Source organism: Eurosta solidaginis, chromosome 3, assembly GCF_040869045.1.
Source record: "Eurosta solidaginis isolate ZX-2024a chromosome 3, ASM4086904v1, whole genome shotgun sequence".
NCBI lineage: Eukaryota > Metazoa > Arthropoda > Insecta > Diptera > Tephritidae > Eurosta > Eurosta solidaginis.
Window position 1 is genome coordinate 170367477 of NC_090321.1, and position 22701 is coordinate 170390177.

The following is a 22701-nucleotide window of genomic DNA, read 5'->3' on the forward strand; positions in this document are numbered from 1 at the left end:
CTTGGGTACTCGTTCTATGTCTCAAATTGCTTTTAAAACGGAAATGGCATGATATAAGCTTTTACATTGCGAAGAAGAAGTTTCTCGAGAAAACAGTGATACATTAGACGTTGAAGAAGCAGATACTCGTAGACCAGTCCATCTTCCTCGAACTAATGTTCGTGATCATTAAGTATGGAAACCTCCAGGCAACAAACGTAAAGCTGGAGACATTGGTGTTTTATCGGTAACCTTTTAACAGCTGATTCGACCAACCTTATGAGAATCAATGCAATCGATTATTGGTGCCGCTAAGGTCGTAACCGTATCGTAGCCAACCAATTGGGTTTTGGTTTACCGTCGTAACGATAAACAGCTGATTACGTTGGGGATACGGATACAGCGATACAACATACGGCACCAATGACTCCAGCTTAAAAGATGTGCTATGTCCCATTCGTAAACTGGTAATGAATGCAAAAAAAGCAAAAAAAAAATATGTTTCGATGAATATCAAAGCAAATTGGCAATAAAAAGCTATGTTAATTGTAATAAGGTTAATTATTACCAAATAAAAATATTTTTAACTTTATAAAATAAATTACTTCTACTAAAGACATTTTTAGAAGCATTATTGTCTAGAGTTCTGAATTTATTTGATTATTTAAGTGCATCACATTTTGCAGCATTTCTCCCAATGTTGCGTTTTCGCAACAGTCTCTCCTGTCGCATCCAGGAGGCCTATCAGCCTAAAAACTTGTAATAGCGTTCAGTAGTCCTATAATAGCAACCACACAAAATTTCATGCGATTTCCTTCACGGAATCTAGTATCGGGAGAAAATGGGTTAACTTGAATTTCCCTAAAGATTTCCGTAATATGGCCATTAGTGATGTTTTTGTGAGTGCGCTAATTTTGAGCGGTCAGCTGTTAGTTGCGCTACTTCCCTACAAGACAGGTACCCGTTCCCTATTCGATTACTTAATCGTCACCAATAACTTGTTCACCAATTATCGTCTTAATGACTTTTACATTGCTGTCGTGAAAAAGGTAACGCATGCGCTCTCTCAAAATAGTGTACGTGTGACTCACTCTCTCGCTCTTACCTATTGTGTTTTCGACATTCCTTCTCGCTCGATGTTATTTACATTTTTAAGTTACTTCATCAGTTATGTTTTCGTTATCGCTAACCAAAACATATACAACAACAACAACACGGGTAACTGACCTATCGGTTACCCGTATCGGTTACCTTCTGTCAATTCGCTTTTTATATGAATGAAACGCGTCCTTTTTGTTTAAATAATATTTAATTCATAAATAATGCATGTTTAAAATAATTTTTACATTTAAAATCATGTCCTATTATTCTAGTAATATTTACATATTTGCATTTTTATATTCATAAACTATATAAATACACTATTCATGCGGTGGTGGTGTTGCTCATTATCAGTTTACAGAGTCATATTAGTTTGGTAGGTATAGTAAGATCAGACGTAGCGGAATATACGCAGCATGTCAGGAGCATCACCACAATCCAAATAAGCACTGTAATTCATTTCGTCATTATAAATAACTTGTAGATGCCACATAGGTGTAACCATACTCTGAGGATATTTCCGTTCAGATCTTGTAGTGTACAACGAGCAAACTTTTCATAAACATGCACACGTAAACTTGTATTTGTTCTAAATTCTTCACCACATTCGAAAAAAGATGTTCTTTTATCCATTGTTTTCTCATGTTCCTGTGTTTGCGTAGGTACCATTGTGATGCAAGTTCTTGATTACAATATGGACAAACAGTTAATTCTAGACTTTTCGTTGTTACATCAATTGTTTCAGCGTGTTGTGCATGTATACTAAAATTCATACTTGAATGTGCTTTAGTCCCAATGGCATAATTTACATTTTAAATACTGACTATTGGGCATATGAGAAATCTCATGGTCCAATAATTTGTTGAAGCTTGGTGTAGCTGTATGAAAATCCCACAATTTTTAAATTGTAAATGTTCTAGCTTCTCTAGACGATGCATAAAGTAGAATGGCGTTGGCTATCTTCACCTGGTATATATTGATATTCGGGCGAATAAACAAATGGACCACTTATAATTGCACACCTCAAGTGCATTCGCATACATATGTTGCATATGTGAAACATATAACGATGTACCAGTGGCTTTTTATGCAGCTGACGCTGGATGAAGCATTGGATTTTGTGTTGCAAAGTTGGCGACATATGTTGCTGTTGATGGATGCGCATATTGCGAATATGTTGGTGGTTCACTTGTCATTAATTGATTAGAAGTTTCAACTTGTTGCGATTCTTGTTGTTGCTGCTGGCTGCTGATGTGGTGTTAACGTCTGTTGTACAAAATTTATTGTTGGTGTTGTTATGGTGCTGGAAAGCCTTCCGATATTGAAAGTCGTTGATTAGTGTAATCTCCACGTAGTGAACTACTCCCACGGCTGCGTCCCCGGTAACTATTACATTTGAAGGCCCTTAAGTTACAGGCATAGTTGACATCGCTTACATAACCGGTTGACTCTAAAGTAAAAACCAAAACAAAATATTAGAATCAGTGTTAATGAATAACATGTGTAAAGTAAGCTCTTACAACAACGTGATTGGCGGCTACATCCTGGAGTGCAGGATAGTGGTTGACTAGTCATTAATTGATTAGAAGTTTCAACTTGTTGCGATTCTTGTTGTTGCTGCTGGCTGATGATGTGGTGTTAACGTTTGTTGTACAATTTATTCGGGTGATTGCACATATTGTTGGTGTGTTATGGTGCTGGAAAACCTTCCGATATTGAAAGTCCTTGATTAGTGTAATCCCCACGTAGTGAACCACTCCTGTGACCGCGTCCGCGGTAACTATTACATCTGAAGGCGCTTAAGTTACAGGCATAGCTGACATCGCTTATATAACAGGTTGACTCTAAAGTAAAAACCAAAACAAAATATTAGAATCAGTGTTTATGAATAACATATTTAAAATAAGCTCTTACAACAACGTGATCGGTGGCTACATCCCCGTGAAAGTAGTGTGGTGTTCCTCCTTGTATAAACGTAGATACTGGATGTGCTCAACCGTGTAGTTTTCTTCTAATTTGAGCAAATGTATGTTCTTACAGCCACAGCTGGAATATTTGGGATATTTCTATCCTCACATCGTCAAAATCAAATTACCTAGAATGAAAAAGAAAGTCATATCAGTAAGAATAGATTAAAAGTTTTTAATATAAGCAGAAAAGTGTTCCATAAATAGGGCTCCACACATAGCTCTTTTCCAAAGGCACAAGAGAAATTTCAGATAACTAGAATCAGGACCTGGTAAAGTAACTTCAAAGGCGATTTAGTCGCCACTACTTCGTATGCGCATTTCTCTGCGCTCCCTTTCGGCATGCATCATCAATTTCGTCATTACTATAAAGGCCATCTTGCTCACAGCAATCCAACAATCTATGTGTCCGCAAATTCGTGGAACTAAATTCCTAATGGAAGGTTCCTCTCCAAAAACTCTGTTTACAGACAGTCCTTCGCCGTGAAAACGAGGACAGTGAAATATTACATGTTCTGCGCTTTCCAATTCGGACGGACAGCTTGGACAGAAAGGATCCTCCTCTATCCCACGCTTATTTAGATATTCCTTGAAGCCACCGTGCCCGCTCAATATCTGTGTGAGATGGTAATTTAGTTTGCCGTGTTTTCGCTCGTACCATTCCGCTATATTCCGGACTAGCATGAAGGTCTAGTGCTCTTTTCTCGAATCTTCCCACCGTTCTCGCCACCTAACTATTGTTCGTGACCTTGCGCTTTTCTTAGCATCTTCAGATGGTCGGCTGAATCCAATGGCATACAGATCGGCCATTTCACCTGAAAGTAGATCTACTGGGATTTTCCTGGATAAAACATGGATCGCGTCGTCGGAACAGCACATGCTATTCGTATAGCAGTAATGCGGTAGGCTGCTAGTATATCTTTTTGGTGGACCATTTTAGATCTGTGCCATACTGGTGCTGCATATAATATTATAGAGCTGGTTACGTTGGATAATAGCTGACGGGTAGCTTCGCTTGGGCCGCCGATGTTGGGCATTATTCGCGTTAGGGTTCCACTAACTCTAGAAACTTTGTCCCACACCGCCCTGAAGTGCTCCCTAAAAGTTAGTTTTGAGTCAATGATTACTCCTAGATATTTCAAGGAGGGCTTTGAATTTATTTGATAATCTCCTATGGTTAGGACCAACTCATCCACAGTCCGCTTTGAGCTCATCAGAACCACTTCTGTCTTATTGCTAGCCATCTCCAGCCCCGTGTTCGTCAACCACTCCTTTATTCCTCCCACGGCGTCATTACATAATGCTTGGAGCAGATCAAGTTTCTTGGCCACTGCTACTACGACAATATCATCTGCATAGCCGACAATTTCCGTGCCTCCGGGAAGGTCGATTTCTAGCACCCCGCCATACATCGCATTCCAAAGAGTTGGACCTAGAACAGATCCCTGAGGGGCATTTACTAGCAGAAGGGAGGGAAAAGAGAGAACACTGGCGCAATATGCCAGGCCTGAGTCAATCTAAGTTACTGTTAGGGGGTTACAGCACAACTCGATATAGGGCATTAATAGGCCTCTCAAAAAGATTACCTAAGAACCCCAACGTCTATTCTTACAAGACACTGTAGACTGAACAGTCACATGCAAAAGCTGGGTATAGTATCGAACAACACATACAGATGTGATAGATCAGCAGACGGTGGACCATATCCTTCTAGATTACGGCGCAATTTCAAGACGTAGGGCTAAGTTTATGGGCTCACCATGGCCAGAGCATTCCCACATTTAATCCCTCAAGCAAAGAACACTGCTGGGGTTCATCAAGGAAGTCGGCCAGGATGAGGTGCTGTGAAGGAGATGTGCAAGTCACTGTGCAATCCTCAATAAATGATCTATCTATCTACGTTCCGGTAACAAGCACCATTGTGGTACTAGCCCCACCATCTCGGGAACTATTGATATGACTACATTAAACCTTCTAGGGATTGAATATTAATAATGCCGGCAATGCGAAAGTCTGCTAAAATGTACCATTCTCAATGGAATGCTCGATATATAATTTTCCACGTTTTAAAACAGTGATGAAAAGAGCAAAATTTACAATAATTTTAACTGGATGTGGGTAGTAAGGTGTTGATGTCCTCTCTTAACGCAATGTAATGACAACTGCGATGCAGGGAAAATGACAAAAATCTTGCAAATCTACTGATTATAATTAATTTTTCCTCCCCTTCTATGCAGTTCTATGCATACATACATATGTATTTTTCTCTCCAAACGCTAATTAAAAAAATTAATTGGTTTTCACATCAACTTCGAACTCTGTCGTATTTGCATTCTTCAGTTGATTATCAACAAAAGCATGACAAATTATCACTAAAAAATTCATACATTTTGCTTATATATTTAATATGGTAGCCAATTCACTTACCCTTTCTGGTGCGATGATTCCTGGACAATCGGGCCTGACTAGACGCGATTTTTTTTGCCTTAAGAGAGCGTGCTTAACGCGAACCCTATCATGTTATGGCACACCTTTGGTGATGCAAAAAATCAAAGAAATTTCTGCTTCTAATGCTACTACGATAGCAGAAGCAGCTCCCGGTGCCGCAACATAAATAACAGTTGCATGCCGATCAGTTGCCTTTTTTGCTCCGGCTACCTATTCAGTTTTAATTCACATTACATTATCTACTATTGCAATTTTTAATCACTACAAATCAATATAAATTACCGAAGCAAATACTGGAAAACCAAGATGCGTAGTTCCACCCTTTTTTAGGGAAACACATCCAACCAGTTTGGTACCGTATTCCAAAGCATGTTGTTGTAAAGTACCTTGTTTTTGTAGATTTCCTCTGATTTTGGCATATTCTGAGCTGAATCGCAACCCGGCGGAGATGCTATCTATTAGAATAATATAACATTTTTTTTATTATTTTTTAAATGCACATACGTATGAATGAAAATCAGAAAGTAAATAATGTTGTTGTTGTAGCGATAAGGACACTCCCCGTTATCGACTTTGTTGGTCCTTTGCCGGATGCAGATCGGGTACGTTCCGGGAACCATTAAGGTACTAGCCCGACCATATCGGGAGCGATTTAGTTGACATAAAACCTTATAGGCCATCCCGTCGATTCTATACAACTTAATATGGTAAAGATTTAAAAGACGGTGCACCACCCAATTTTTATCAAAAATTATCAAACGTGGAATCAAAAGGCGCGCCTCGAGCTCCGTTTTTATTATTATTTTATATTTTTAAATTAGGTGGTGTACCGTCTTGTAAAACGCTACCCTAAATATTATTTTGGGCGCAGGCCGCCAACGCAAAAAGATGGTCTCTGCAGCAATATCTTTAATTTCCATCACATGTCACAACTCAAATTAACTTAATGTTATTTTGGGCGAAGGTCGCCAACGCAAAAAGGTGTTCTCTGCAACAACATTTTTAATTTCCGTCACATGTCACAACTAAAAGCACAAGATATTTTTCGTTGTAAACAATTTATATTTTTTTGCGTTTCAATGTTTTCCGGAATAATTAATGAACGATGACAGCATGAAACGTCGATGTGTTAGTGGAGAGCGAAAAAAGCTTTGAATGTGTTGGTGAACTGGTTACCTCCGTCTTGTAGGGTTGGTAAAGTTTACAATAGTTACGTTCCATTGAGACTTGAGCGAGATACGGATAGAAATTTAACATGCAAATGCAACAACAACGTTGTGATCCTGATATTTATCTGGTTCAATTTCTGATCCGTATAGCAGTTCTGTTCGTTTCGTTTTCTGTAGTAGATTTTTTAACAGCTAACCACTTTTGAGTTGGTAGCACTCATGGCTCAACTATATGGTTGGCTCATCTCTACAGCAATAACATACCTTTGTTCACATTGCCAAAATTAGCGTGTTGGTGTTAGACGAATGGAATGAAAACATAAAACTTAGCAGCTTTTGTAAGTAGTAAGAAAATGTTGTAAATTCGTTGGTTTCTTTTTAAGTTTGCCATCTCCTTCTGACAATCCCTACTCCAGTGAAATGAAAAAAATAAAATCAGCTGGTGAGATGAGCCAACCATATAGTTGAGCCATTGTAGCACGAACTAAATACGTGTACATTTGTGTATACATAAAAGATCTCGCCATATTTAAAAGCAAAAACACTGAAAGAGTAAACAACTTGAAGATGATGTAAGGAAAATAAATAGTTTGTTTACGTGCGAAACTATTTAAATGTTAATAATTCTATCAGTATCTTAAAATTTTGTGTACGTTTCTTCTTATTTTCTACAAAATAGATGTTTTATATTAGTGCTGCCAGTTCTCATAAAGTTGATACAGATCGTTCCAATGAGATTTGGGCCAGAGCCAGAGCTCGATAAACCAATGGAACGACCCTAATGCAATTCACTGCATTTTATCGCATTTGGGCTGCAAATGCAACACGCTGTTTGCCCTCATCCAGTGAGTTTTACAGCTCCGACTTACGCTCAATTCTCACGGGAATGCTCTGGATCATTGAGAGACTTGAGAAGCAGATGTCGTGATATTTTCGCACATGTGAAATGTGATAGGCAGATGGCGCCGCTGTTTTTCTCATTTAACTCATACGGCGAAAGGCTAAGCAGCGATATCTACCCTTCAAAAAACGCGAGTACTCTATAAATAATGTAAGGAATACTCCTTTGGGAGTATAGGACTGCTCCAAATCTAATCTGTATTCATTCAAAAAATGTGCTCCAATTAACATTGCGATGTCCTAGGAGAGGAGTAGGTGATCCCACTCTCGCTTTGTTTGTGAGTATTCCATAGAGTACATACGTGAGAGTACTTTCCAAAGTACTTTCACTGTAGTACTCCGCACCTACAGAGGATCATATGCCAAAGTACTAAAGAGGAATTGTGTCGGAAAGAATTATCGAAGTGAATTTAATTTAAAATGAAAGTAAATGAAGAGCGGCTATACAACTTTTATATTTTATATTACGAATATTCTTATGTTATTTAGCATTTGCGTGAATAAAGAAACTAATATAATACGCATACGCATACGTGAATAAAGAAACTAATATAATATGTATACATAAAACCAGTGCGCTGTTGCATTTTATCAGAGTTGCCAAAGTAAAATTCTATTATTAGTTATTTGCATGCAATATTTTACTTTTGGCAACTCTGTTCGATCGTCATCGTGTCGTGATCACTGTCGTTAAAAAACGACCAATGATCGGCTGATTATGGTCCGCAAACGCATTGCAAAGGAGTATTGTTAGAGTACTCCAACATGAAGAAAATGGGACACGTAATCCATCAATTTTTGCAGGGTATTTTTTAAAAAGTAGGGCACCGTTGCCAAACTAAAAACAAGTAATTAACAAATTATCTGGCTCACAAATTGAACCAGACTTCTATCTGGATTTATCTGGGTCAAATCGTTGTTGTTGCATTTACATGCAAAATTACCCTGCAAAAATTGTTGGATTACGTGTTCCATTTTCTTCATGTTGGAGTACTCTAACAATACTCCTTTGCAATGCGTTTGCGGACCACCATCAGCGGATCATTGGTCGTTTTTAACGACAGTGATCACGACACGATGACGATCGAACAGAGTTGCCAAAAGTAAAATATTGTATGCAAATAACTAATAATAAAATTTTGCTTTGGCAACTCTGATAAAATGCAACAGGGCACTAGTTTTATGTATACCCTTCAAAAAACGCGAGTACTCTATAAATAATGTAATCGGGAATGCAAAGAGAGTAAACGTGCGTGTGTTGGCTGGCAATAAATCAGGACTTTTTGTGTGTCTAAACAAAGTATTCAAATAAGAAATCACAATTTTAAGCTTCATAAAACCGCTTTGAACATTTTAAAAGTTTTTAAGAGGGGCCACCGATTGTTTATCGTGCAATATTTTATATTTTTCTGTAAATTTAATTACATATATTTATATATATATTTGCTTGAACAAATGTCGGGCACGCGAAGCGCTGAATTTATGAAATTGCTGGAAGAAAGACTCAATAAACACGAGGACAATATAATCAGACGGCTAAACGACTCCATGAGTGGTTTGGAAGAAAGATTTATGCAGCGATTGAGTGAAATAGCTGGTGAGTTGTCTAGTACAAAGAAAAGAATATACGTGATTGAAAATAGAGTCACTGCTATTGAGAGGTTGAGATCAACAGCAGTCGATGGCATGCAATCTGAGCTTTTATCGCTCAAGGCGGAAGCAGAAAAGGCGCGAAAAACAATTGAGCAGTTTGAGAGTGCGGCGGTGTCAACAGATCTCATTATAAATGGCATACCAAAATGTAATGAAGAAAACTTGAGTGAGATGTTTGGTGATGTATGCCGGGCAATTGGTTTTGCCATGCCTAGTGTACGTGAGTGTTTTCGTATGCGACAAAACAAAAGCCAAGCGAGCTCAGCGCCAATACTGTTTAAACTCAATTGCCAATATGATAGGCGAGAGTTTCTTAAAGCAGTCGCTGCTTTTTGTAAACACAAAAAGAGATCAATGATGCTATCCGATATTGGTCAAGGCGGTGAGGGTAATTTCTACATACATGAAAGTTTGACAAAAGCAAATAGAGCTCTAATGCATTACGCAACTCAACTGAAACGTCAAAAACTCATTTCGTCGGCATTTAGCATTAGAGGGAGAATCTATGTGAGAGTACATCACGGAAAAGAGGCAGTTTTTATGGACAGCAAAGGGAGCGTTGATGCACTTGTCAGCCAGTCAAGTCACATTACATAAAAATTAGGACAAACAATGTTGACATATTTATTATATTCTCTTAATTTTTCCCTATTTTCCCTATATATTTCTTCTTTTGTTTTTATATTGTGTATTTTTCTCTATTACTCAATTACTGCCACTGTAAACTTCCAAATTAATTGCGCCGATTTTGGATCTCAGCACGTTTAACGCAGATATGAGTTTTACTGCTGACAAAAGATGTTTAAATTTTCTCTTGAAGCTTGTTAGTAGGAAGTATACCGGGTTGCAATTATGCTACTTTAATGCTAGAAGCTTTAATAATCAAAAAGTGGATTACATTAATTATATTTTGCAGGGCCTTGATATTGATGTAGTATGCATAACGGAAACATGGTTTAGTGAGTCCGTATGTGATAATACTTGTGTACTGCGTGACTATAAACTATTAAGAAATGATAGGCAAACGGGGGCGAAAGGTGGTGGAATCGGCATCTACTGCAAATCCGGGATTAATCGAAAAATTATATTTAAATCAAGTTGTGATGATCCGGTTGAGTATTTGGTGGTAGAAATTGGAGATGGTTGCAGGAAATGTTTGATCGTATGTGTTTACAATCCTAGTAGAAGATTTGATCTTAGTGGCCTTTTCAATGAAGTTGTTGAGTTAGCTCCCAAATATGAGCATGTCTTGTTATGTGGGGATTTCAATATTGATCTTCTCAATAGTGATAGCAGTTCCATTGATTTAACAGATAGGCTGATTTCTGCTGGTTTGGAAGTAATAAATAAATTTCCCACCTGCTTTGGTCATAATTGTAAATCAAGTCCGCTTGACATTATATGTGTGTCTGATCGTTCAAACGTACTTCATTGTGATCAGTTTTCCATTCCAGGTGTATCAGATCACGATATGATGTTTTTAGCGTATGATTTACAGTTTAATACTGATGTACACAAACAATTTTATTACAGGGATTTTAAATCTGTTGATATTGGTGCATTAAGATATGAGGCTGGCATCCTTGATTGGAACACAGCTTGGTTCTTTCCAGATATAAACCAAAAACTAGACTTTTTTACTTCAAGCTTACATTATCTTTATGATAAATATATCCCTGTAAGAATAGCCAAAGTCTCCAATAAAAAACCTCCATGGTTTACAAGGGTGGTATTACAAAGTATAAAAACGAGAAACCAGCTATACATACGTTGGAAACGTACACCAACGCACGAAAACTGGGAAGCATACCGCGTTGCCCGTAACAAAGCTAATATGACCAGGAAAAACTCTAAAAGGCAGCACTACCGTACCAAGTTAGATGTAAACTTATCTGGCAAAGTATTGTGGAACCATCTAAAGTCTGTTGGAATTGGGAGTAAAACTAGTATAGAATGCAATTTAGACGCCAACTCTATGAATGATTACTTCTTAGAATCAAACATTATCCAAAGCAGCAGAGATTTTAAACTGAATGAAAGCTTACTACTTGCAACAGAAAAAACATTTGACTTCTCAACCGTGATTGAGTATGATATTCTAAAAAGTATTTTTTCAATTAAATCGAATGCCATTGGAGAGGACAACGTAAGCTTAAAATTTATAAAGCTGATAATTCCATTCATACTTTCAACCATAACACACATTTTGAATTTTTCCATCACTACCTCGACGTTTCCGGACTCCTGGAAAATAGCTAAAGTTAATCCAATCTCTAAAAATCGTTCGGGTGCCATTCCATCAGATTTTCGGCCAATTAGCATACTTCCTTCTTTGTCAAAGGTTTTGGAAAGGCTAATGGTTACGCAAATAGTTGATTATCTATACAACAATAATCTTCTTGCCGAAAACCAGTCAGGATATAAAAAGGGTCACAGCTGTGCAACTGCTATGCTTAAAGTAATTGAAGAGACCGTCCTTCGATAAAGGTGATTTAACTGTTTTAACTCTATTGGACTTCTCCAAGGCTTTTGACAAAGTTGACCATACAATACTTTTGCACAAGCTTGAAAAGTATTTTGGGTTTTCTGAAAGCGCGGTAAATCTGCTCAAAAACTACCTTAGTAATCGTTGGCAAAAGGTTGTGACTAAAAATATGGCTTCTGAGCTAAGAAGATTGCATTCGGGGGTACCTCAGGGATCCATTTTGGGCCCGATTTTGTTCAGTATTTTTATTAATGATATGGTCTACTGCTGTAAAAATGTGTCCATACACCTGTATGCGAATGATGCACAAGTATATCTATCCCGTCCAACAGAACTATGTGAAGATTTGATAGCTAGAATCAATGATGATTTGCAATCAATCTCTATTTGGGCCAAATGTAATAATTTGAGTCTTAACGCAAAAAAAACCAAAGCTATATGTATTTCATACAGGTCGAATTGTGAGAAATTCTTTCCCCCAATAATTTTAGAGGACTCGTCTATAAATTTCGAGTCAGTTGTAACTAGCCTTGGTTACAAAGTTAATTCATACCTTGGGTGCTCCGATTATATAAACCAAATCATATCTAGAATTTTTTTCATTCTAAGAAAGCTGTGGTACACAGCTTACTTCGTCCCGCAGGATACAAAATTACGTTTGGTGAAAACCTTTATAGTTCCACTCATTTCTTATGGCGAACTCATCTACGGGCACCTAGATAGCGCATCTGAGCGAAAACTTGCAATGGCCATAAACAGCTGTGCTAGGTATGTGTTTTGTAGGCGTAAGTATGACCACATCTCACAATTTAGTTACAAGATACTCGATTGCAATCTGACTTGCTACTTGTAGTACCGTAATCTTATATATATGCATAAGCTCATTAATATGAGAAATCCAAAGTACCTTTTTGAAAAGTTGGCTTTTGCGCATTCGATTAGAACACGCAACCTCATCGTACCAAAATATCATTATAATACTTCATCACGAACGTTTTTTGTCAGTGTTGTCAAACTCTGGAACTCTTTACCAAACAAAATTAAATCGATAACAAATCCCAGGCGCTTTAAATTGGAAGTGTTTAAGTTTTTAAATATCTAAATATTTCTTCCTATTTTCTTTTACTTTTTCATTCTTATGACCTTAATTTCTGTTTTTCATATTTTAAGGAATAAATCTTTCTATACCTAAAATATTTGTTATAAGTTGTTAATTATGATTTAAATTAATGCAATTTTTTATGATATGCATATACAGTAATTATTATTGTTATTAGATATTATTATTATTAATTAAATATGAAACTATTGTAAATTAATTAATGATGATGGGCTTAAAAGACATTAGTCTTACGCTCAACCAACGAGTCTTATAAATAAATTGAATTGAATTGAATACTCCTTTGGGAGTATAAGACTGCTCCAAATCTAATCTGTATTCATACAAAAAATATGCTCCAATTAACATTGCGATGTCCTAGAAGAGGAGTAGGTGATCCCACTCTCGCTTTGTTTGTGAGTATTCCATAGAGTACATACGTGAGGTATTTTCCAAAGTACCTTCACTGTAGTACTCCATGGAGCACCCACAGAGGATCATATGCCAAAGTACTAAAGAGGAATTGTGTCGGAAAGAATTATCGAAGTGAATTTAATTTAAAATGAAAGTAAATGAAGAGGGCAATACAACTTTTATATTTTATACTACGAATATTCTTATGTTATTTAGCATTTGCGTGAATAAAGAAACTAATATTTCTCTTTACTATAGTATGTATACATAAAACCAGTGCGCTGTTGCAATTTATCAGAGTTGCCAAAGTAAAATTTTATTATTACCCTGCAAAAATTGTTGGATTACGTGTTCCATTTTCTTCATGTTGGAGTACTCTAATAATACTCCTTTGCAATGCGTTTGCGGACCACCATCAGCCGATCATTGCTCGTTTTTTAACGACCGTGATCACGACACGATGACGATCGAACAGAGTTGCCAAAAGTAAAATATTGCATACAAACAACTGATAATAAAATTTTACTATGGCAACTCAGAAAAAATGCAACCGCGCACTGCTTTTATGTATACATACTATAGTAAAGAGAAATATTAGTTTCTTTATTCACGCAAATGCTAAATAACATACGAATATTCGTAGTATAAAATATAAAAGTTATATTGCCCCTCTTCATTTACTTTCATTTTAAATTAAATTCACTCCGATAATTTTTTCCGACACAATTCCTCTTTAGTACTTTGGCATATGATCCTCTGTGGGTGCTCCATGGAGTACTACAGTGAAAGTACTTTGGAAAGTACTCTCACGTATGTACTCTATGGAATACTCACAAACAAAGCGAGAGTGGGATCACCTACTCCTCTCCTAGGACATCGCAATGTCTGAGCTCAGGCCAAGGGGGTCACTGCTGGCGGACAGTGAACGGCCTATTAATTAGGTTAGCTGCGAATATCAAATAAGCAGCCCTCGACCAAGATCGGCTGGTGAGGAGGGTTTGGCTTAAAAGGCCTAAAGCACCCTGAGAACCTCCAGTGGCAGGGCGAGTAGATGCCGACCTGAATTAAGCATCCACAGCCTAGTACGGGGTTGCTTCGAGGGAATACCTACCCAAGATAGGGAGGCAACTATACGACGTGGGATACACTCAGGAAGGTAAAGAGGTAAATTATTTGTAAATTTAAGGTGATTGTCACATTAAAACTGATCCCAGTAAGGTCTTAATTAAGGTATACTGGAATCAACGACTCGGATATGTTTGTTAAGGGCTGGCGAATGTGGCAAATCTCAGTACACGGCTTGACACACCGTCGAAATGACTTTCCGGTTAACGTCCTATTCGTCTCCGTCCCGTTAAAACCTTGGCAGGCTTTGGGGTACGTTCAAAGTCCGTCATCATTAAGTTTGTGGTGCAGTTTCGGTTGAGATCCTCCCGATTAATACTGATCTGGCTCTGAACGCAGTCTTCATGAGGGACTGCGTCAACCTTCACGTGGCCTCCCTGCCTTCGCATAGACAACCACGGGATCTATATAGGTAACTGCACACTCGGACCCAGATAGCGGCCTCAAGTGGGGACCCAATTAAATAAATGATGAGCAACAACAATACTAAAAAAAAACCAAACATAGGAGAATGAAATGGCGTTCAATCCATTTGTAGGAAGGAAGCTAGCTCGCTCTCCAGAAGGGCGTGGCCCATCGGCTGGGGGCCTTAACAATTCGTCGCAAGTGGTTACGAAACCCAGAGGAGCGGAGGCCGAAAGCAAGCAAGGAGCGTTGTCGCCGGGTGCTACACCGAAGCTTTGCAAAAAGAACTCCGACAGCAAGGCTCAAACGGGCACACCATTATTAAGTGAGCTAATTAAGCAGGCGTCAGCTGCGTTAAATCAGCAAAACCCCCTGGAGAAAAAAAGATGACCAAGCTAGGCAAGGCGATTGAGGACTTGATGCAGTTCTTCATAGGGCGTAATAATATACATGCGGAAACCAAGCGCTTGGCCTCCGTAATAAAAGTGCTGTACATCGAGTCGGCCCTAGAGGTAAAGAATTTAGAACATATATTGCGTGCAAGCGAATGTGCCAAGGATAGAAGTCCATCACCCCCAGGAAAGCGACCGGGGAATAATTCGTACTCGACCAAGGAGAACAACGTGGTAAAACCCACTACTACACTAAAAGACGTCTTGCCAGGGCACGTGGGTGGTCACAAACGACGGCAAGAAACGCAAGAGAAGACGGAGCGGAAAGAGGAAACTGCAGCCCAAAAGACGGGAGAGTGGCAGTTAGCTAAAAAGAAGAGCAAGAAAAAAGCACTTAAGGCTAGGCCGGATGCAACCATCATTTCCAAGGCGGGGGATGCGACGTACGCCGACATATTGTGTAAAGTGAGAAGATGCGACGAATTAAAATCCCTGGGTGATGACGTCAAAACGATTAGAAGAACCGCGAAAGGAGAGCTGTTACTAGAGCTGAAAAAATCGCAAGATGGGAAAACAAGCGCGTACCAAGCAGAAATTGAAGCGGTACTAAAAGACTCGGCTAAAGTTATAACAAAGTCCCAAATGGTCACGCTACAGTGCAGAGATCTCGATGAGATTACTACGCCCGAGGAGATTTGCAACGCCCTCCACCAGCAATGCAACATCAAACTTCCAGATGTGGCTGCCATAAAAAGCATACGCACAGGGTACAGTGGCACGAAGTCGGCACTTATAATCCTTACAGCGGATGATGCCAAGGCGGTTCTTAATACGCAAAGAATCCGGGTAGGATGGGTTTCCTGCCGAATTAGAGAGCTCAAGCAAGAGAAACGCTGTTATAGGTGCTGGGGCTACGGGCATATAGCTCAGAAATGTAAGGAGACTGTAGATAGGTCTAGCCTATGCAGGAAATGCGGCCAGGAAGGTCATAAGGCTGCAAGTTGCGAAAACGCGCCGAAATGCGCGCTTTGTGGGGGACAACATTCAGCAGGCAGTTTTAAATGCCCACAACGAGAGGGCGGTAAAATGACTGTCTCATGAGGGTATTGCAGCTCAATTTAAACCATTGCGAGGCAGCCCAAGAGCTATTATCCCAAACAGTCTATGAAGGAGGATATGACATAGTGGTACTCTCTGAACAATACAAAAATCGCCAGGAGCAGGGTTGGCTCTCAGAATCAGCAGGGAAAGCCTCTATTTGGGCACCAGGGAAATTTCTCCCACAGGAAATTATGACGCCAACGGTAGCAGGGTTCACGTGGGCAAAAATCAATGGTATATACGTCTTCAGTTGCTATGCCCCTTCGAGCACGACCATCGCCGAGTTCGAAGACATGATATACGGGATCACCATTGAAGCACGAGGTAAACACCCGCTTTTAGTGTGTGGAGACTTCAAGGCATGGTCATCTGTGTGGGGAAGTAGACGAACCAACGAAAGGGGGAGAGTTCTCCTCGAAAGCCTTACTTCTTTGAGGCTAGAACTCCTAAATGAACCAGGGATATATACCTTCGATACAGGTACCAGACGATCCATTATAGATCTCACCTTCGCTAGCAGCGAAATAGGAAGACGAGCAAAATGGTCCATAAGCAACGTCTACACACACAGCGACCATAAAGCTATTAGCGTAGAGCTGCTCGAAACTCCACGAACGGTAGCAGGAAGACATCGACAAAGTAGGAAATGGAAACAGCACCTTTTCGACCCACAAATATTTGACATTATCTGGAAGGACGCCATAGTACGAGAATCGCATGCGGAAGACCAGTCGGTTCAAATCACTAAGTTGCTATGTATGGCATGTGATGCTGCCATGCCCAGAAGTCGCGGAAACGCACAGCGCACTCCGGTATATTGGTGGAATGAGGAAATTGCGGAAGAGCGTAGAAAATGTCACAAAGCACGAAGAATAGCGCAGAGAGCACGCTCATCACCACGATATGCGGAGCTACAAAGCACCTATGTCGCACAAAGAAAGGCACTTAAAAATGCCATAAAAAAGAGCAAGAAGTTATGCTTTAGGGCACTCCTGGATAATGTCGACCTAGATCCTTGGGGATCAGCCTACAGAACTGTGATGGCCAAAGTTAAAGGACCGATATCACAGCAACCTACGTGCCCGATACTGATGAATATTATTGTTGAAACACTTTTCCCGGCGCAAGATCGCTGGACTTATCCAAGCGAGGATCTAGAAAGTACGGAAATTCCGCAAATTACAGAGCAAGAGGTGCTGGGTGCTGCAAAAACAGTTGCTGATAACAAATACCCAGGACCCGACGAAGTCCCAAACATAGCCCTTAAAGCCGCGATCACAACTAGGGCTACATTATTTACTGATCTTTTTAATGCCTGTATGCAAGAAGGCGTGTTCCCTCGCCCGTGGAAACGACAAAGACTTGTCCTATTGCTGAAACGTGGTAAACAGCCGGACCAACCATCCTCATATAGGCCACTTTGTATGCTGGATTCCCTAGGGAAGATTTTCGAGCGTATAATTAGTGAGCGCCTACAGCTGACTCTAGAAAGACCAGGTGGCTTATCGAATAGTCAATATGGATTTCGCAAATCAAGATCCACCGTAGATGCAATACAAACAGTCGTCAATATAGCTAGAGAAGCTATCTCTGTAGGCCAAAATAAAAGGAAGTTCTGTGCACTGATTATGTTGGACATCAAGAATGCTTTTAACACTGCGAACTGGATGCAGATAATGGCAGCGCTGCAAAGCTTCGGCACTCCAGCTTACTTACGCAGAATTATAGGTAGCTATCTTAAAGACAGAGTACTTCTTTTTGACACGGATCAAGGAGCAAAAGAGTACAAAATCACAGGAGGCGTCCCACAGGGATCTGTTCTCGGTCCAACGCTTTGGAATGTAATGTATGACGGGGTGCTAAAGATTGATCTACCAGAAAACACGCAAATTGTGGGATATGCTGATGATATTGCAGTGGTAGTAGTGGCCAAGAAACTGGACCTGCTTCAAGCATTATGTAATGACGCCGTAGCAAGAATAAAGGAATGGCTGACCAATACGGGACTGGAGTTGGCTAGCCAAAAGACGGAAGTGGTATTAGTAAGCTCCAAACGGTCGGCGAACGAGTTAGTCTTAACTGTCGGGGATCATCAAATCACCTCAAAGGATTCCTTAAAATACTTAGGAGTGCACATTGACTCTAAGTTAACTTTCAAAGAGCACTTCAGAGCGGTGGGGGAGAAAATTACCAAAGTTAATGGATCACTTATGCGAATAATGCCTAACATTGGTGGTCCGAGCGAAGCTATACGTCAGCTATTGTCCACAGTAACCAGCTCAATAATACTATACGCAGCACCAGTGTGGTATGGATCTAAACAGACCCATCAAAAATATATATTAGCAGCGTACCGACTTGCTTCTTTAAGAATAGCAAGTGCTTATCGGACGGTGTCCGACGACGCGATCCTGGTTCTAACCCGGAAAATCCCAGTGGACTTACTGGCAAGCGAAATGGCCGATCTGTATAACACTAATATCGAGCGACCATCTGAAGAAGACAAGAAAAGAGCAAGGACACAAACAATAGCTAAGTGGCAAGAACGGTGGGAGGCCTCGAGTAAAGGGCGTTGGACTTTCACACTAGTTTGGAACGTAGCTCAATGGAATGAGCGGAAGCACGGCGAACTGAACTACCATCTCACGCAAATAATGAGTGGACATGGCGGTTTTAAAGAGTATTTATGGAAGCGTAGGATAGAGGAAGATCCTCATTGCCCAATGTGTACCACAGAGTACTATAAGCGATGCTAAGCTGTGACTTGTATGCACATCAATAGATCAATCATTATGTCTACACGTATGTATGTACACGCAGCGGAGAGGACACGCACAAACACATACAGATATCTTATCTGAGATGCTCCCAAAAGTATGCAATTATAATTGTGGAAGTGTCACTCACAAATACACGCGCATATGAGAAGCTATACACGTGCATCTATAGTTATAATTTCATAGTTGATAACTAACTAGTAAGTTCTGGAAATGGAAGCGCCTAGAAATATGTGAACGAAGAAACCGCACAGTATAAAAGCAACAACAGTAGAGGCGCGACAATCAGTTTGATTTAAGAAGCCACCTGGCGAGCAATAGTAGTGTTATTGTGAAGTACTTTAATAAAGGCCATTTTGCATTATTGAAAAGTGGAGTTATTTATTCAACAGTTTAGCGATACGAACGTTAGCAGAGAATTTGAAATAAGAGGAATACAACCGGCATTAAACTCGAACTTCAGGCACGACTACGAGAGGCAATGGAAGCAGAAGGAATTAACGTAGAAGAGTATGTCTTTCATCTTGATGCCGATGAGACAATAACAAAAATTTAAGAGAAAAACGAAACATCGCAGACAGTTACGAGCACAGACTTGAACACGATTTTGGCTGCAATATCTGCACAAACATCAACAGTGGCATCCCGACTGGAATCGCAGTAGAACCGTATAACATCCAAGATAGAATCCCAAGAGACACGAATAACATCAAAGATCGAAGCACAAGAAACGCGTATTTCAGAAATGTCGTCACAAATGTCATCCCAACTGGAATCGCAGGAGACACGCATCACATCAAAGATTGAAGCACAATTGAATGAACAGAAAACATACATGGCGTCACAAATTGCAAAACAATTAAAAAACATTTGTCGGTTCTGTTCCTTTCCAGGTCTTTAAGCTACAGTTTGAGAAGACCGCAGCACTGAACAATTGGAATGCTGAAGATAAAGTTGCTGCACTGTTCATGGCGTTGAAAGGGCCTGCAGCTGAGATTTAATGCCAGAGTGGGTAGACGCGATATTGGAGGCGCTGAAAGGATCGCAAAAGTGGAGTGAGAGAGTTATCAAATGCTTCAAATGCGGGAAGCTCGGTCACATTGGACGTCATTGCGATCTTGATCCTAGTGGTTGCAACAGCATGAGTGGTCTTAAACGCAAAGCTGGACGAGATGAGCAAGAGCGTGCCAGATGTAAAGATCGAGAGCTAGCTCCAGCTGTTGAATGTCCTGTGATATCTATCTCGCAAATTGGAAGAAAATCGAGCAGTCTTGCCGTCAAAGGAAAGCTGGATGGCAAGGAGCGTATGCTGACTGTAAATTCGGGCGCATCTCTCTCCTTAATCCGATCTGATTTGGTCAATAGAAGAGTAAAGCCATTACCTGGAGCAAGGTTGCGTACGGTCCCAGGCAGTATAACCAAGTCCTGGGAGAAGTAATATGTGAAGTCTTAATTCGGAAGGTCATGGTTCTACACAAATTCATTGTGGCGGAGATTGTTGATGAAGTCATATTGGGAGTGAACTTCTTACTTGACCATGACATCAAGATCGATATGCAGAGAAGGGTTATGCGTTATGAGAACCAGGATTTACCACTTAACTTTAGTTTGGAGGAAGGGCTCAGCAGTAATCGAGTACTGGTGGAGAAGACTCAACAAAGACCACGGAAGTCAACGGTAAAGGTTGATGGATCGAATGGGCCAAATAAAGCGAAATCAAAAGTACCTGCGGGATAAACACTGGCATTGACAAAACCAAAGGGACGCACGAAAACGAAGGAAAGAATTTCCCAGAAGGAATGCGAGGGTAGTTTCAAGCCAGGGCGCACCACTGTTGTGAAACGTGGGAACGATACTGACTATGCGAAGGCAATCCGTCAAGCGCAAGCTCTGCGAAATAGTTCATTGGTCAAACAACAGAGTGCGAGGGAACGATCCAGGATAATGAGAAGTAAGATGAAACGCAGGTACGATAAGAACAATAATTCGGAAGGTTTCTTGGCGGGAGATCTGATACTGTTATACAACCCTCACCGGCGGAAAGGTGTTCCATCCAAATTTCGGTGCAGTTGGGAAGGCCCGTACAAAGTTGTGAAGAAGATCAGTGATACCATGTACCGCATACAAACCATTGGGAAACCACGAAATAGAAAAGTGGTACATTTGAAGATGCTAACGGCATTTAGATCGAGAGGATTGTCTGATCGAGACGATCAGACTTAGGTGGAGGGCAGTGTTACGAATATTAGCAACACTAAGTGGTACTGTCATCTCTAAGCGATGCTAAGCAGTAACTTGTATGCACATCAATAGATCAATCATTATGTCTACACATATGTACGTACACGCCGCGGAGAGGAGACGCACAAACACATGCAGATATCTTATCTGAGATGCTCCCAAAAGTATGCAATTATAATTGTGGAAGTGTCGCTCACAAGTACACGCGCATATGAGAAGCTATACACGTGCATCTGTAGTTATAATTTTATAGTTGATAACTAACTAAACTAGTAAGTTCTGGAAATGGAAGCGCCTAGAAATGTGTGAACGAAGAAAACGCACACTATAAAAGCATCAACAGTAGAGGCGCGACAATCAGTTTGATTTAAGAAGCCACTTTGCGAGCAATAGTAGTGTTATTGTGAAGTACGTTATTGTGAAGTGCTTTAATAAAGGCCATTTTGCATTATTGAAAAGTGGAGTTCAGGGCCGCCGAGAGAAAATCCGGGCCCGGGGGCAAAAAAAAAAAATACGGGCCCCATACTAAAATGAACTAATTCTCAAAATCAAAATTACCATCTTTTACATATTTATATGCATTTGTATATACAAAGTATATTTAAGCGTATACATGCATACGTATTAGGCTGCGAACATTCCGCAATCTTGTTCGCAGCTTTGGCCATACACCATACGAACTTTTGGCCGAACATTAGTTCTCTTTCAGACAGCGATAAATACGGACAACAATTGTGCTGCAGCAATATTGCTCACTGTGGTAAAAAAAACAGAGAAAATTCAATAAATTCACTCAGACATTTTTTATTGTCCATTTTACTTTTCCGCGCACGTCTGTTCCGTTCAGAAATTACTACGCCTATGAGCTATTTCGCCATACACGCACGAACAGTTCGCGCAAATGTTCGCCAAAAATTAAAATATTTTGATTTTTGGCGAACATTTGCGCGAACTGGCAAACACCACCATACACGACAGAAAAGGTCGCAGAAACATGACATAACGGGAATGTTCGCGGAAATGTTCGTGTCGTGTATTTGGCGCTTAACCGATATCGCGCCATCGATTTTTCGATAGGATTTGGGCTTAGGAAGAAAAAGTTCCACTACGCATACCCAAGAAAATTATTTTCGAAAAAAATAGCGAAAGGGTTAATTTTTCAACCAAAACACTCCCCAAAACCCAAAAGAAATCTGTTTTTTTTTTTGTTCAAAAAACTGTTATCGCCAACGTTTTACATACATACATACATGTATATCGCTGCATAAGAATTTGCATCATACCGAATTTTTCTGCTGGAACAGAAAACGAATTCAACTTTATGCTACAAAGCCAACGCCAAAAACCAACAACACCTTATGCGGGGTGCAGACACGTTAAAAGATTTATAAAATTTGTTGAAATTTAAAATGATTGCTCTCTACGAAACGTGATTAAAGGTGTGG

The 22701-nt window shown here is 39.9% G+C and overlaps 2 long non-coding RNA genes across 4 annotated transcripts in view; one reads left to right on the forward strand and one right to left on the reverse strand.

The window, feature by feature from the left end:
• Positions 1-1269: 1269 nt before the first annotated feature.
• On the reverse strand, positions 1270-6630 carry LOC137244614 (uncharacterized). 3 transcript variants are annotated; one of them, XR_010951129.1, is made up of 6 exons: positions 6344-6630; positions 5778-5950; positions 5475-5705; positions 2995-3175; positions 2601-2924; positions 1270-2530 (listed from the first exon to the last, which is right to left on the reverse strand). It is a non-coding gene; the product is annotated as an uncharacterized lncRNA (long non-coding RNA). The 3 variants fall into 3 exon arrangements; XR_010951130.1 differs by lacking the exon at positions 6344-6630 and adding an exon at positions 6000-6334; XR_010951128.1 differs by lacking the exon at positions 6344-6630 and having other exon boundaries at positions 5778-6334.
• A 546-nt stretch (positions 6631-7176) lies between these two features.
• Positions 7177-22701, forward strand: part of LOC137244615 (uncharacterized) — a 29472-nt gene continuing 13947 nt past the window's right edge. Inside the window, exon 1 of the long non-coding RNA XR_010951131.1 lies at positions 7177-7236. This is a non-coding gene — a long non-coding RNA (uncharacterized lncRNA). The remainder of the gene's footprint in view (positions 7237-22701) is intronic.